Raw genomic sequence first — 13,045 nt, 5'->3', positions numbered from 1 at the left:
ACCGACGGCCATCAGCCCACCTCCCACCACCACACGCCGAGGGGCGGGAGCCGTGCGGGGCACTGCGCCGTGTGCCTCCTCGGCCTAGGCGGTGCTGGGGGCCCCGGTGTTGTTGAATGGCAGCGCGGCTGTCTTGCAGATTCATCCTGCCGGGTTCAGCGCCCGCCGCGTTCTGGGGCTCGTGGCCACTGTCCCGTCCCATGCACCCCTCCTTTCCTGGGATTTGAGGAGGCAAGCCAAGACCGGGAAGTGGACGGGTGGCCACCTCCCGCCTCCCGCCTGCTCCTGCTCTGCAAGTCGCTGTTTAAATGTCACTTTCCTGGCCCTGCCGACGAGGATAGGTCTCCTCGTCCTACCCGCTTACAACGCTCTGTTCTTTCCCATTTTAGAACCGATCACAGTTGCCACTACGTAAATACTTCTCTTTCTAGAGAGAGGATATCTTAATCATTGCTATTTCCCCAGCTTCTGCCTAGAACAGAATCTGGTACAGTGGTTTTGAGAATGCAGTCTGGTGACTTCTGAGGGTCTTTAAGACCCTAACAGGGCGTCTAGGAAGTCAAGCTATATTCCTAATACTATTTAAATGTTATTTGCTGTTTTCACCCTCATCCTTTCCAGAATGCACAGAAAAGTTTTCAAGAGGGTAGATGATTGGCCGGTGGAGTGTTTGCTTGAGTACTGCTCTTGTGTTTTATAGACTCAGAATTTCTAAGGTCTAGGGTATAAATATGTGCGTTTTCAGAATTAACTCAGTTTGTCCTCAGGGATTCTAGTGTGTTCTTACAAACTATCTTCGTGATGAAATAAAAATTCATATTTTAAGGCAAGGAACATTTAAACATAAACTTTTCCTCTGCCGGTTTGCGCTTCCTCCCTCCTCTTTTGTGTGCACTGTGCATCTGCGTTATTCATTAATCTAACCTCCCCAATGGCAGAAATACCTGCTCAATTCTTCTGGCTCCAGCCATGTAACTTCTTAGAAGATAACATTCCTTTCTCAATCCTGTAAGGAGGTACAGTGACCTACTGTTCACCTTGTACATGCAGACGTCTTAGGTGAACTCTATGTACAATGGCAGTAGAGCATTTCCCTGAAAGATAGCAGCTAATGCAGAACAGACTGGTCAGATGACCTGGGGAGATACTGGGCCACACCTATGGAAGTTCTTAGCTTGCATACTTACTTATGACCTTATTAATGTACTAGTAGGTATATTACTTCTATTTGGCCTGTTTTCAAGATTGTTTCTTGCATTACCAAATGTGTGACTGAGCCTCAGATGAAATTAATGATGATAAGGGGACTTGAAACAGTTGATCCAATATATAGTTCTATAAGATCAACGATTCTAATAATGTAAGTCTAGATATGGGAAGGAGCGACAAGAGGGAATCATCATATGTTCTTGGGCCATAACAGACAATAAGATAGGCAGTCCAGAGGCCTTTGGTTACTGTTAACAGGGCCCAGTCTGGTAATAGTACCTTGAGTGGCCTATCAGTGAAATCCTCGCCTGCCCTGGGAATGAGCATTCCTAGCACCATGAGACAAATTGGTCACGAAATGCCTCCCAAACCTCAGTCAAAAGTAAGACCAAAAGAGAAGAGATTGTACAATAGAGGATGTTGACCACCATCCAGTTCTACAAAAATCAAGTCATTAGTTACTGCAGTCACTGACCTACAATACACCCTGAAAGGAATTCAGGGCAAAGATCAGGTTGAGACACTTTGTGCTCTGGAAAACTGACAGAACTGGCCCCCAGGTAGTTAGATAATTTCAGGAGAAATTTTTATGAACTCAGTTTCTTGCATCTTCTTATACTTAGAAAAGCACTGAAACCATTAATTTACATATCTATTCCTCTGCTAAGATGTGTGCTGGATTGCACTTACCCCTTCACCAAAATCACATATACACTGACCTTCCCCTATACCTCTTCAGAACAGCTCTTAGTGTTCTCTGAGAGACTGTCTCCCAGGTTATAATCCTCAGGTTGTCTCAAATAAAATTTTCCATTTCTTTCTAAGAAAGAATTTTGTCAACATTCATTTGTATCTAATCTCTGTAACCTGATTAATCATCCAATAAATCGTTTTTTGAAATCTCCAAATTTTCCTTGTACCTATGCAGAAACACAAGAAAAAATTCAGTTTTTTACTTGTTTTGCAAGCATTTTTTTTACTTCATTGAAAACTTTTCCAAATAGTTAAATCTTATCTAAAACTGTTATTCTCCTAGAATTTAATATTTTACAGTAAAAATAAAATTTTACTTGTAATTTTTTTAAATTTTAGATTCTTTCATTGGCTCACAAAAGAGAGATTAGAAGACTTGCTTTCTCAACTTCCCACAGCTAAGGATGCTGAAAAAGATGATATTGACATGAATAGCAGAGGATTCTCTAACACAGGTAAGGGGAAGAATCTGGGTAGAACTGTAAATGAGAAAGGAAAGCATGACAAAACCATCTTTCTTCTCCATTGCTTTAGAGATGTTAATAATTTACCTTATGTTGTCTTATTCTTCAGAACATTTCTAATACTATTATGGTGCCAGTTAGATTTAGGCATCATTTTGAGACCAATCGTTCAGAGTTTAAAGAAAAGGGAATTGAATATTTTAAACATGATAACCACTTTAAAAGCCAAAGCTTTTTTTTTGTTATCACTTCTGAAACTAGAAATGAAAAACCCACTGAAGCATCTTACAGGTTAAAGTATTGTATTGCACTGGCTGGAGAAGGGCATAAAATAGCTAAGAGACTAAAAAAGTCTGTTCGTTCCTGGGTGAATGCCTGCAAGATGAAAAATCAGTTGAAGAAATCAGAGCAATGCTGTTTTCCAAAGAGGCAGTAATTCACCAACTTAGGAATTTAGTTGCAAACATAAAGACTAAGTTAACATCCTATCCACAGGATTATACTGCCTTTAAGGTGGACAAAAATTATATAATTATAGATGCAGCTAGACTTTTTTCTTTGCTTATATCTATCCAGTGTCAGCACCAACTAATTCCTGAAGATCTTTTATATAAATGCTTGGCAATAAACTAAAGTGGCACTGAAATAAAACATTCTACAATTTTTTTTTAAGTCTCATAGTTTATCCTGGAACAACTGTGCTGATATTTGCACTAATGGTATAAAAATCAACGCTGGACTACACTGCCGGCACCTTGGCACAAATCAAGGCAGATGCTCCCAAGTGTTCTCTTCACCACCAAACACTCATTTTTTTTAAAAATGCCTGTTCCACAAAGAATAACTTTAATTAAGCAGTAAGAATTTTTAATTTTATTAAAAATTGACCCTTGAGTACATTTATTTCTTTTAAATATTGTGTGTGACAAAATGGAAAGTACACATGAGGCAGTTCTGATGCACAACCAGGATCTCTCAGGGAAAAGCACTGGTGCAGTTGTTTGACTTGAAAGCTGAACCAGACACTTCTTCATGGAATACAATTTTAACTGATTAACAAACAATGGTTTTCTTGAAAATGAACAATGAGTCTGTCACTTCAAGGGAAAAACCTGACAATATTCATTACCACTGAGAAAGTTCAAGCTTTCAAGTGAAAATCAGAATTTTGAAAAATGTGTATCTGCCACCAGAAGTTTGATAATTTCCTGATAAGTAAGAACTGTTCTGATAAGATCAGTGGTGACATTAATGCATGTTATTTTTTGATATTGTATAATTAAATGTGTCAAAATTCCGAAGATCGATATAACTCAATGAAACAATATTTTCCAAATGATCAATGCATGATGTTATAAAATTATGCATGAAGATCTATTCAAAGTGCATATGGACCAATGATGTTAATATAACCCAACATGAAAAGGTCACTGATATGTTTTCAAATCCCACATTGCAACAAACCTTTAAGAAACTACTGCTTTTAGAGTTTGGGTGGATATTGTATCAAAGAAGAATAACCACAATTATTTGAAAAGGCTATTAAAATACTCTTTGCTCCCAAACTATATATCTGTATGAGACTGGGTTTTCTTCATAAATTTCAAACAACATAACAATCAGTGGAAAGCTTATAATGTCTCCCAAGGCTATGGACATGTCCTATTGTTTGGAATTTGTGGATGTTACCTTATATGTAAAATTTGTGCAGATGTGATTAAATTAAGGATCTTGAGATAAAGAGATTGTCCTGGATTATCCCAGTGGGCCCTAAATACCCTCATAAATGTCCTTATAAAAGAGAAAAAGAGGGAGATAAGCCACCACACACAAAAGAGGAGAAATTGATATAAAGATAGAGGCAAAGATTTGAAGGATATAGTCACAAATTAAGGAATGCCGGCAGCCACCTGAAGGAATGAATTTTCCTCTAGAGCTTCCAGAGGGAGTGCTTCCCTGCCCAAGCCTTGATCTCAGTTGAACCTCTGGCCTCCATAACTATAACATTTCTGTTGTTTGGAGCCACCAAGTTTGTGGTAATTTGGTACAGCAGCCCCAGGAAACTAATATAAACCCCAAAGCCACAGATTAAATGCAGAACCAGGCATGAGAATCCAGTCATCTCAGATTAAGACTGATGTCAGGGGATTTACAAAATTGTAAGGCAATGCTACTCCTCTCTTTTTTTTGTTTTGAATCTATAGCTGTTTTTTAATTTTTTAAATACTGTTAACGTAATAGATTTATTGTTGCTATTTTAAAATCAATTAATAGCTTAAGTTTTTCTCAGTTTTACTTTCTAATTCAGCAAATATCTATAGATATAACTCATATAAACAAAAGCTTTGGGGGATTCTCAATATTCTTTAAGCATGTAGAGAGGTCTCGAAACCAAAACATTTGAAAACTGATTATCTAGTACATAGTAGGTGCTCAGTTATTTGTTGAAGTAATCATTACATTTATCATTCAGTCACAACAATCGATGTATGAGTATAGGCCAGTGAAGAGCAAGAGTTTAGGGGTAAGGTGAACAGTTCAAGAGAAGTAGACAGAGAAGTTCTTAGAAAGCAGATAAATTTAGAAAAAAAGACAAAATTATCTCCAACTGACCAGATTATGAAGGAGACATTATTGGAACAACACCCAGAACTTCCTATCCTGTTACGTAGACACAAAGATCATTGAATACCGACCAATTCCTACAATTTCCTCCTCTAGCTTCCACCTACCAAAGCTAAAAGTTAACAATAGAGCTAAGAAACAAATGTCAAAGACCAGAAGTGAAATTCCTGGTAGGAAAAACTACTGAATTATATAGCAGGACCTGCTAAGACTTAGAACTATAAGATGTGAGAACTGGAAGAAAATTTGAAGGTCGTCTACACACCCAGTCACCTAATTTTGTAGAAAAGCATTCTGATACTTTGATTGTAGAAGCCACTTGACCAAGGTCACACAACCCAAGGGACAGAACAGAAATTACAGCCCTGAATCTAGACTGTGAGCCTGGAGCATTTCCCCTGTACTTTCATGTTATTGACAGTGATGAGATTGCCTGTGGCTTCCTGTTCAGAAACTCTGGCTCCAAGTCCTGCCCTAAAATGAAGGGGATATGCCTGTTCTCTTTTAAGCTTATAATTTTAGACTGTCCATTTTTTTCTGTAAATGTGGTCTCTTCTTTCTCCTTTTCCCATCTCCACCTCTGTCCCAGGTAATTTCACTCAGAATTACATACTATCACAGGGACTGAACCTATTAAATTAAATACTCCGGAACTAGATTTCCTCTGCCTTTTCTCCCAGTCAGGGAGGAAGGTGTCTCTTATTGAGCTGAAAATAGGGCAGAGAGGTGACTCTGTACATTTTAAGAAGATGCAGTGGTCCTAGGACAGCAGGGGGCAAACTAGTTTATTCCCTACAATAACGTCAGCAGCCCCACCACAAACTTTCCGAGCAGGGCTGTGGCATTTGAAAATATATACAGATGTGCAAAGAGTAGTAAATATTTGTCTTCAATGCATTTCTTCAGCTTCCTTTTTAAAAACTTATTTTGAATAGATGTTAAATTTACTTTATTCAAAATTCAAAATATACAAAAAGTTTACCAAAAAAAGTCTTCCTCCCTTCCCATCCCCCAGCCACTCCTCCCCCTCCCTGGAAGCAATTGCTACAATCTATTTCTTCAGAAGTATTTTATACATAAACATGAGGTTTCAGAATATGAGTGTATATTCATGTATGACTGAAAAATTGTGCTGTACACCAGAAATTGACACAACATTGTAAACTGACTATAAACAAACAAACAAACAAACATTAGCTTTCACTTTGAAAGCCTTAGATTCCACCCCCGTGACCCCAGAGCATTCAGCCCACTTCTTTTCAGGATTTATCTCCAGGGATTCATTTCTTCATCTAACATTTTTCTGAAAAGTTTTGTCCTCAATTGATGGGATTGTTGAAAACAGACCACAGCTGTTCATGCTCTCTTACTCCAAGGATGCCATGCTGTCCTGGGAATGTGTGTGGGAACCACCTGAAAGAGGAGTTTCAGAACACACACATCCATGGCCCCGGTTCTCACCCTCTATCCTTGGCCAGACTTTCACCTAGGCTCCAAGTCATCTGCCCTATTCCCAATCCCCTCAACTTCTAAACTCCATTTAGCTTTCTTCATCCCCTTGCTCTTTGCATTTAACATTTGTCAATGTTTTACCTGCAAAGCTTTCGTCAGCTCTCACCAATAATTCTGATATCCCACTCTAGCTAAATTGCCTCCGTTTACCCCTAGTGACATGCTTAATACACCATTATTGCTCCATTTCCCCTGCCACCATCTTGCTTTAGTACCTCATCTCTGTCCTGGTTTATTATACAAATCTTCTAATTAGTCACCCACCACCAACAATTTCTTTTCCTTTCAGCTGGGCCTTGAGAGAGAGCTTTCTGTTTCAGAAGTATGATCATATTATTCTCAGTTCAAAATAGCCTGATGGTTAAAATGCAGACTCCTTACTGGGGGATCTAGACCTTGGTGACTTTCCCATTGCCCACCTCTCCAGCTTCTTCTCCTACTAGGCTTTGGTTAGCGTTTCTTGTTTTAGCGATACCGATCTGTTGATAGTTCCCTGAACATGTGAGACTTTTAACTCTTCATGTTTTTGCTCACACTGACCTGGAAAATATTCTTTTACTTTTTACTTAACTGGAAAATTATTACTTATTCCTTTAAAGCAAAATTCAGGTATGACTTCCTCTTTGACACTTTCCCTGACCCATGTTTGTAATTTAACTAACTTTACAACCTCTACTAAAATTGAATTGAGATGGTCCATTTTTATGTCTCTCTCCCCTGTTAGAACTGAACCCTCAGGGATAGGAGCATGTTTTTCTTATTCTCAGTTCTAGAACAGAATCTATATTTATTGTCATGGAAAGATATTCAAGGTACATTGATATAAGTGAAGAAAACAGATTACGAAAGATATGTGTGTTTGGTTTGAGTCCATCTTCACCAAAATAGTGTCTCACACTTATCACAGTTTGTAAATATAAAATTATTTGCCTGATTTATTTAATGTCTTTCTCCTGCACTAGGCTGAATGCTCCTTGAAGGCAGGGATCAGGTGCTTATCACCATTTGCCCAGTGACTGGCACAGTGCCTGGCATTTAATAAGCCCTCTTTTTACGTTTTTTTCCTTGTTGTTGTTGTTTTTGTTGTTCTTTGTTTTCTGTTTTTTTTTTTTTTAAGACTCTGATAGGAGGGAGGGATGTGCATAGAAAAATATCTGGAAGCATGAATACCCAAGTGGTAAAGGTGATTGCCTAAGATGGTGGAGTTTTTCTTTATTCTTTTTAATATTTGTTGAATTTCTAAACATAGTATATTAAGTTTATAATCATAAGGAAAATTTAAACTGTTTTATGAAGGAAGCAAGGAACTTGGAACTCAGAGACCTATCCAGGCCCCAATCCTACTTTCTCTGTCAGTGTGGCTGATAAGAGTTTGCCTTAGATATGGGATCTGTGGGAACTGAGTGTAAGGAATTAAAACAACCAAGGGAGGAATTATGGAGAGAAAGAGCTGCTAGGAGAGCATCTGGTTATTTGTTCCCCAGCACTGGCTATAATTTGTAGGATTATAAAGAAATACTCATTGATGACCATCTTCACTATAACCAATCCCTATATTTGTCCTAAAGTCTGAACAGTTTATTAATCCTAGTATTTATCAAACTGTTTCTTAAACTGTTAATATTCATTGTACAAGGTATTCTGTGGCTAAATTAGTTGGAAAATGCTGCATCCTTATATTCTACTCACAACCCTATTCTTAGAGATGTGCAATGCATCTTGGCTTATTCATGACATGGTGAAGTCCTTTAATGAAGAACCCTATTTAATTTTATTTAACTCAACATTGCCCAAACATTTATAAAATATGAAACAAATTTTTATCAGTCAACAATTTAGTATCTTATAGAAGACTGCTTGGCAAGTTTTACCTAACATAAAAATGGATTTCTGGGCAGGACTTCTCACATGATGAAGAAAGGACATCAGCATATCCTTTCTATGGAAAACAAGAATAAAGCAGAATTATCAAAAACATCCATTTCAGTGCTCTAGAAATCAATCAAATGTACACGGCAAGTTGAGAAGTCTTAAAAACTACAATTTATGAAAAGCTACACATCAGGTAAGAATAGAGGGAGTCTGTGGTGTTCCTCCCTGGGGTTGCTTCTCCAGACCCAGCCCCTGCCAGCTTGGTGGTACCATAATCGACCAGGTTGGAGCTAGTCATGAAAACCAACAGCTTCACTGCTGGAGAGGACTCAATTTATCATGTAAAGGGGAAAACAATTCAATTAACAGCTGACTTCTCATCAGGAACAATGGCAGCTAGAAGGCAGTGTGGCAAGATAGTCAAAGAGCTGAAAAATCAAGAATTATATTTACAGATTATGATACATTAAGATGCATATTGTACTCCTAGAGCAACTACTTAGAGAATAACTCCAAAAATATAGTAAAACATTAACACAGGAATTAAAATAGAATATAAAAATATTTATCAACTGTAACAAAAGACAATAAAAGAGGAACAGGAAAAAATGTGGTATATAGAGAATAAATAGCAAAATGGCAGGCATGAATTCAATCATATTCATAATTTTATTAAATCTGAATGAGCTACTTCCTCATTCTGTAAATGTGGTATATTGCATTGATTGATTTTTTTTTATGTTGAATCATCCTTATATTCCAAAAATAAATCCCATTTGGTCATGGTGTATAGTCCTTGAATATACTATTGAATTCTGTTTGCTAGAATTTTGTTGAAGATGTTTATATCAATGTTCATAAGGGATATTGGCATGAACTTTTTTTTCTTGTAATATCTTTGTCTGACATTGGTATCAGGGTAATACTAGCTTCATAAAATGAATCTGGAAGTGTTCCCTCCTCTTCAACTTGTTGGAGGAATTTAAAGATGATTGATATTCATTGTTCTTTAAATGTTCAGTAGATTCACCAGTGAAACCATCTGGTCCTGTGCTTTTCTTTGTTGAGAGGTTTTTGATTACTGATTCAATTCCTTTACTGATTATGGGTCTACTCAGATTTTCTACTTCTTCATGATTCAGTCTTGGTAGGTTGTGTGTTACTAGGAATTTATCCATTTCTTCTGAGTTATCCAAATTGTTGGTTCAGCTATTCATAGTATTCTCTTATAATTCTTTTCATTTCTGTGGCATCAGCTATAATATCCCCTCTTTCATTTCTGAATTTAGTTATTTGGTGTTTCTTTTTTTTTCTTGGTCAATCCAGCTAAAGGTTTGTCAAGTTGGTTGATCTTTTTGAAGACTGGATTTTGATTTCATTGATTTTTCTGTTGTTTTTCTATTCTCCAGGAAATCTTTATTATTTCCTTCCTTCCATTAGCTTTGGGTTTAGATTTCTCTTCTTTTTCTAGTCTTTTAATGTGTACAGTTATGTTATTGATTTGAAATTCTTTTTCTTTTTTAATGCATATGTTTACAGTTATAAATTTCCCTCTTAGCACTATTTTGCTGCATCCCATAAGTCTAGGTATGTTGTGTTCTCTTTGTCACTCATCTCAAGGTATTTTTTAATCTCCCTTGTGATTTCTTCTTTGACCTATTGGTTAAGAGTATGTTGTTTAATTTCCATGTATTTCCAGTTTTCCTTTTATTATTGATTTCTACTTTCACTCCACTGTGGTCAGAAAAGATAATTCACACGTATGTATGCCTTTTTAATGTATTAAGATTTGTGTTGTAGCCTAAAATATACTCTATCCTAGAGGCCATTGCAGTTGAGAAGAATGTGTATTCTGCTGTTGTTGGGCACAGTGTTCTGTACATGTCTGTTAGTTCTAATTGGTGTATAGTGTTGTTCAAGGCCCATATTTCATTATAAATCTTCTGTGTAGTTTTTATCCGCTACTGAAAGTGGATATTGAAGTCTCCATCTATTATTGTAGCATTGTAGTTCTCTTTTCAATTTTGTCAATTTTTGTTTCTGTTAAGAGGTAGGAGATATAAATGAATGGATAGATACTTTATGTTCATGAATTGGAGAGAATCAAGATTGTTAAGACTGCAGTTCTCCCCAACTGATCCATAGATTCAATGCAAAACTGCAGCAGTCTTTCTGGCACAAACAGAAAAGCTCTTCCTAAATTTTATATAGAATATCTAAAGCAATTTTGAAAACGAAGAACAAAGCTAGATGACTTACAATAGCAAGTTTTAAGTCAAGACAGTATGATATTGGTGTAAAGATAGACATATACATTAATGGAATAATATTGAGAGTCAGGAATAAATTCTTACTTTTGTGGTCAATTGATTTTCAATGAAGTAGCGAAGGCAGTTCAATAGAGAACGGACAGTCTTTTCAGCAAATGATGCTGGAACAATTTGATATCTATACGCAAAAAAAAAAAGTTAGACCTTTGTCTTACACGGTACACAAAAATTAACACAAAAAAAGATCTTACACCTCAATGTAAAAGTAAACCTATAAAAGTTTTAGAGGAAAGCATAAGATAAAATCTTCATGACCTTAGGCTCGGCATAGTTCTTAAATATAACATCAAAAGCACCATCCACAAAATAAAAATTTGATAAATTGGTCCTCATCAAACTGAAAACTTTTCTGCTTCAAAAGTTAATCTTAATAAGTTGAAAAGACAAGATACAGACTGAGAGAAAATATTACAAGTTGTATATCTGATAAAGCGTTTATATCCAAAACATACAGAGAACCCTTGTAACTTCTTGATAAGGTTAACAATCCAATTTTAAAATAGGGGAAATGCTCATATAACCAAAGATGATATGTGAATGGCTGACAGGCACTTGAAAAGATGCTCAACACTCTTGGTCTTTAGGTAAATGCAAATTAAAACCGCAATAAGATAACATTACATACCTACCAGGGTTGTAATCAAAAGGGCGGACAATACCAAGTGTTGGACAGGATGTGGGAAAATCTTCATATATTGCTGGTAGAAAAGTAAACTTGATGAGCCACATTGTAAAATAGCTGGATAGTTTTTTAAAAAGCTAAACAAATTTCCCAGGAATTCTACTACTAGGTATCTACCCGAGGGAAATGAAAGTATATGTTCACACAAAAATTTGTACATAAATGTTCATAGCAGCATTATTCATAATAGCTAAAATCTGGAAACAACCCAAATGTCCATCAACTGATGATGGATAAGCAAGATGTAGCATATCCCTACAATGGACTATTCTTCAGTCATATGAAGGAATGAAGCACATGCTACAACATGGATGAACCTCGAAAACATTATGCTGAGTAAAAGAAGACAGTTACAAAACACTACTTATCGTATGATTCCATTTATATATGATCAGGAAAGGCAAATATGTAGAGACAGAAATCAGATCATTAGTTGCCTGAAATTGGAGGTGAAATTGAGGATTGACTGCAGATACTCCTGAGGGAACTTTATGGGGTTTTGGAAATGTTCTAAATCTAGAACATTGATTGTACAGCACTATAAATTTACTAAAAAATCATTGTACGCTTATAATGGGTGAATTTTATGGTATGTAAGTTATATCCCAATAAAACTGTAAAATATTTAAATAAATTTTAGAAATTCTTATTCATTACTGATTGACCGTTTGTACAGGATCTTTCTGGGACTTAGTGACCAGAGATGCATGAAAAACAGAAAGAAAGAATTTGTTTAGAAAAATGAATATATTAAGGAGGATCTATAGGGGTGACCAGAGAAAAATTTCAAGAGAGAAGCCTTAGGAACTGCCAGAAGTTGGTCAGGAAACTCTTCACACTGAGAGGCAAGGCCTGAAAAAGGAGACATGCTGCATAGAGTTCTGCTAACTGCAATAGTGGGGATTTAAGTGACTTTAAAGAACACAGTTCCACCCTCATGCCCAAGGGGGCACCAGAGGAGCAAGTCCCAGTGTGACTGCAGCCATTCCGGGCTGAGGGAAGGCGTTCTCCTGGATTCTTTCAAAACCCACCTAGGTTCTTCAGAGATCAATTTCCTTTTATTTTCTTTCTTGGGAGGAAGGGAGAATTTGCCTGAAGGTGGCTTTCCTTTTAAGTCTGAAAATGGGACAGGAAGAGCCAGCTGAGGCCCTGTGACTCTCCAGGGGAGAGGCAGCTGTTACAGCCAAAAGAAACTGCCCAAAGAGGAGCTTTTTCAGAATGACAGACGCTATTTTCTTCCTCTCCCTCTGTGACTCAGATTCACATTTCACACAGACCTTTGCCTGTGTTTTCTTTCCTCTGCCTTGACCACTAGCCAGCAGACTGTGTCCACAGTGTTTTCCCACTTCTGCTCCCCAGTCTGAATCAGCCTGGTTAAAACTTAAGCTGGAAAACAGCTATGTTTACCAGGTAAATTCCTCTACAACAAATACCTTTGCAATGAAAATCTCTATTTAACCAAGAGTCCTCTGCAACACAGCTTATGTTTAACTTAATTCAAGCCATTGTCAATGAAACAAAATTCTAATCCATACCACGTATTCGGACAGTCCGGTGGAACCTACTTGTAAAAAGATTTGACCTGTAATACTTTCTTT

At 37.0% G+C, this 13,045-nt stretch overlaps 1 long non-coding RNA gene across 1 annotated transcript; it reads right to left on the bottom strand.

Moving 5' to 3' along the window:
• Positions 1-10,789: 10,789 nt before the first annotated feature.
• Positions 10,790-12,254, bottom strand: LOC141577819 (uncharacterized). Its single transcript, XR_012507287.1, has 2 exons — positions 11,391-12,254; positions 10,790-10,883 (listed from the first exon to the last, which is right to left on the bottom strand). It is a non-coding gene; the product is annotated as an uncharacterized LOC141577819 (long non-coding RNA).
• Between the last annotated feature and the right edge of the window lie 791 nt (positions 12,255-13,045).

This window comes from Camelus bactrianus, chromosome 6 (genome assembly GCF_048773025.1).
Source record: "Camelus bactrianus isolate YW-2024 breed Bactrian camel chromosome 6, ASM4877302v1, whole genome shotgun sequence".
NCBI classification, from domain to species: domain Eukaryota; kingdom Metazoa; phylum Chordata; class Mammalia; order Artiodactyla; family Camelidae; genus Camelus; species Camelus bactrianus.
This window is presented reverse-complemented; position numbering and strand designations above follow the sequence as displayed.